Here is a 4382-nt window from a genome sequence, read left to right on the forward strand (position 1 = left end):
TTAAATAAATAAATGTTGGAGCAGAAATTCATGCTGAGTAGACAGATTTTACCAAAACAGCAGCTGCTCATGACAGCGTGTTGATGTCACCGGCTGTTGGTTACAAGCTGCAGTTACACATATAATAAACATAAACATAAACATCAGCGCACTAGCTGAAAATCACCACATATACATGATAATATGTGCTGCACTGACATAATATTTATTATATGTAATTTTTATCCAGTTAATGGTTCCAGCAACCAGCAACAAGGAAGCATCTGTAGTCAAGCAAAAGGAAATTACATTTCATAATTATATTAAATATAAATCAGCATCAGTAAACCATTTAAACCTATGCTTTTCATGTTGATTGGTTCAGCAATATCCACACACCACTGGTGCAATGTAATAAAAATATTCACTCAAGTACTGTACATAGGTACAATGTCGAGGTACTTTACTCAAGTATTGACATTTTATGCTACTTTATATGTTTTAGATATACGTTATTAACCCCCAAGGGGAAATTACATTTCTTTTTCACTCTGTTGTCATATTGTCATATACACACAGGCCCAAAATACACACACATGCACAAACAGGACCTTGACATGCATTAAATGGAGCGGTGTCAGAGTGACGAGGCTGCCTTGGACAGGCGCCTCGAGCAGTTGGAGCTTCAATGCCTTGCTCAGGTGCAACTTGACAGTGCCAAGGAGGTGACATGGCATATCTCCAGCTTCCAGTCCACACTCCATACTTCGTCTGAAGGGGAACTTGAACCGACAACCTTCCAGTTTCCAAGCCAAGTCCCTGTGGAGTGAGCTACTGCCAGCCAATTTAATTCCACTCCACTACATCTCAAAGGGAAATCATTTTTACTCCACTACTTTTGTCTGACAGCTATAGTTAGTTTCCTGATTTAGTTTTCTAACTTATAAATGTTGATATATGTAAATAAAGATTAAACTACCAGGCAGCGAAAAGTCATTAAAATGAGCTCCACCTTTACCAGCTGCAACATTAAAGTGATGAACACATCAATGCATCAATAATTATAATCCAATAATGTGATGTATATTATTCTGAAATGGGGCATTCTGCATAATTAGTGCTTTTACATTTGGTACTTTAAGTGTATTTTGGGACTAATACTTCTGTACTTTTACCTCAGTAAGATTTTTTATGCAGGACTTTTACTTCTAGCAGAGTATTTTTTACACTGTGGCATTACTACTTTAACTTAAGTAAAAAATCTGAGTACTTGTTCCATCACAGCCCCCCGCAATACTCCCCAAATGCCCTCATTAGAACTTTATCTGTAGATAGTTTTTGTATTATAGCTATTTTGCCATTGTTTGACCAAGCTATCCATTTTACTCCCAGCTGTTTGATGAGCATCTAATGGCGAGTTCACACCACACAACTTTAGTCCTGATGACATTCTTGTTGCTGTTTGTTGCTTGTTGCTGAGAACGTAAAGAATCAAAAACAATTTTTCTGGCTTTGCACCTGCCAGGTAAGAACAATGAAGCATATATACTGTAGTTGTGGTTTGTTTTTGCTTGGTGATTTCCTTCAGAGTCTGCCACCTTTTGTTGCTACACCCACTCTTGTTTCCTTTTGAGATTTTCTGTAAGGTGTTGCCCCTGAAATTGGAAATGTCAAGGCACATGGGTTAGAAAAAGAAAGAAAGAAAAATTTAGGTCTCAGTTGTTTTTTAAGGAAATGATCCCAGCTTGATAAATGTTGCTGCATGTGCCAATTCTTAAAGGTCACAGTGGTCACACAGTGTCTTCTATTTAGGGATAAAATGATTTAATTTAATTTACAACTCCCTTGGTTCCTCTCTTGCTGATGATATCTCATCATTTTCTGATGGGTAATCACTGTCATTGATTTTGATGTCCAATACTATTTTCACAGTGTCATATTTGCTTCCAGTTAAGATTTAAACGGCTGACTCCTGTCTTTAACCTTTATTAGCATAAATAGTTGACCAATGGTTTCTTCCCTTTATTTCCACTCTGCCTTGACACATTCAGCTTGTTCCAGATCTTCATTGAAGCTATAAATGTCATGTTTACTGAGTGAAAGCAGTCAGTTCAGACCCAAAACATTAATAGCTATACCATTAAAGCAAATATAAGTATAAATATAAATATATCTAGATTTCTTGTGCGCAGCTTTATATCTAAAATTTAGCCAGTGGGATCTCTTGATGTTTAGTTGTATAGGGACAAGTATGTAGCATACGGTGCCACACATAGCAGCATTTATTGCCTAAGCTTATTTGCAATGCCTGTCCCTGGCTGGGCCTTAACATACAAAAGACTCAGAAACAAAAACACAAGTGACAGTGCAAAGCACATACAACAATACAAACACAGACAGAAAAATACAAGGCACAAACTGCAACACATAATTAGCACCATAGAACAGGAAACACCAAATTATTCATGACTGCATAACTGATTCCTCTTCAAAAACTGTTGCAGTTTGAGTTTAAAGTGATCTAAATCAGGATCCAATTTGAGTTCTGTAGGTAAAGAATTCCACACATTAATTCCACGGACAGGAAAATATGTTTGTCCAAATGAGGATTTATACAGGGGAACCTTACAGTTAACACTGGCTGCTCCACGTGTTACAGAGCCAGAAGCTGTAAGGGGAACCAAAAGGTCACTGAGCACCTGGGGAGCCTGATTATGTGGGCATTTATGGATGAGTTTGAAAATGGCAGAATTAATGAAATTATCAAAACTTAACATATTTAATTTCTGAAGAACATGACAATATTGGTTTCCTATCTAAAATTTCAATTGCTCGATTGTACATCATCACAAAAGGCTTAGTTTGCTTTTGCAACCCTGCTCACCATCTTAACATGCTTCTTGAATTTTAGTTGTGACTCTAATATGAGGCTGACATATATGCTGCCCATTAATATCTAGATTTAACACATTAGCTTCTGTTAATGAGCGAGCCCTGGCAGAGAAGCAAACTGACACGGTTTTCTTAACAATAAGTGCGAGATGTGATCTTTCAAACCGTGCTGCTATGGACTTTAAGTGACATGACAACTGTTTGGAAGCTGCCAGAGCAGTTTTTGCAGATGCATATATGACTGTATCATCCACATACATCTGAAAACCTGCTCCAAGACATGATTGTGGTTAGTCGTTAATGTATAAGCTAAAAAGAAGGAGACCAAGAATAGAACCCTGAGGTGCTCCTATTCTAGTCTGTAAAAGAGAAGACTTCTCATTATTAATGATAACACACTGTTCTCGGACAGATACGATTGAAACCACTGTAAAGTTTTGAGTTTACGAAGAGGATATCATGCTTTGGTTGCTTTTTAAAGGGTTAAGGAAAACTCTTTGTGCAGCATTTTATAATAAGATTCACAAAGTTGCTTATTTCCTCACTGTGTGCCTCCCTGCCAGGCATGTGTGCCATCTGCCAGCACCCAAGAGATTTTAATAAAGGGCATTTGCAAACTGGCAGATCCGTTGAAGCTGTGAGCTGCATTATGATGTGGTGCTTATGTCACCACAAAGATAATGAGCGAGCATATGAAGATGTATGCCTAATAAAATGCCTTCTTCCAAAATGGTACATACTGTTTATGTTTGTTATTATGAGTCAGACAGCTAAGGATGTACTCATGGTTGGTCACAGGGTGGCAGTAGAGGCCTGCTGGCATTTTACCATCTCCCCTTAAAACTGCAGAGCCTCCATGTGCACCTGCTTCCTCTGAGCCAAATGTACATACAGTACACTGCGTGCAGGGTGAAAGACAACTGGGCATTTTATAAGGTGTGAAGGTCAGCTATGTCCTGGAGGTCCTGACCGCAACATAAACAGGGTCAGGTTGTGGAAAATCAGGCTTATTATACTTTACATAAGTTTAAAATCCATGACACAGTGCTTACATGTGTTCTCTGCATGCTGTGTTTTATAAGACATATTAGAGCCCTGCAGCAGGAGGACCATTCACTGCTGCTGAAACATGCAGACATTGACTTGCCCTTGGAATATATTTGTGAATGAACCTAGTCAGAGCAGCTCTCTCCTCCTCATTTGGATAAATGTCACGGATTACCTAACGGGCGAATCAGGGCTATTTTTTTTGTCATTCAAGAAGAGAAGGCAAGACTGTCATTTTGTTGCCTTGGAGACTACAAATCAATAGCATCATGCAGTATCTTCTTGTCCATTCCCAATGACAGGGCTCAGCCGCTGCTGTCGTCATCAGGGCTGAGCCTCGAGCCACCCGCGCTCTGATTGGCTGCCGCCGATAACGCGCTGCCATTGAGGATTTCAGGCTCCGTGCAGGGAGGAGGTGTGTCTCCGGCTGTGAAAGCACACGCCTCTCGCATAAAAACTCCAAC

The sequence above is a fragment of the Epinephelus lanceolatus genome, chromosome 15 (genome assembly GCF_041903045.1).
Source record: "Epinephelus lanceolatus isolate andai-2023 chromosome 15, ASM4190304v1, whole genome shotgun sequence".
Classification (NCBI taxonomy): Eukaryota; Metazoa; Chordata; class Actinopteri; order Perciformes; family Serranidae; genus Epinephelus; species Epinephelus lanceolatus.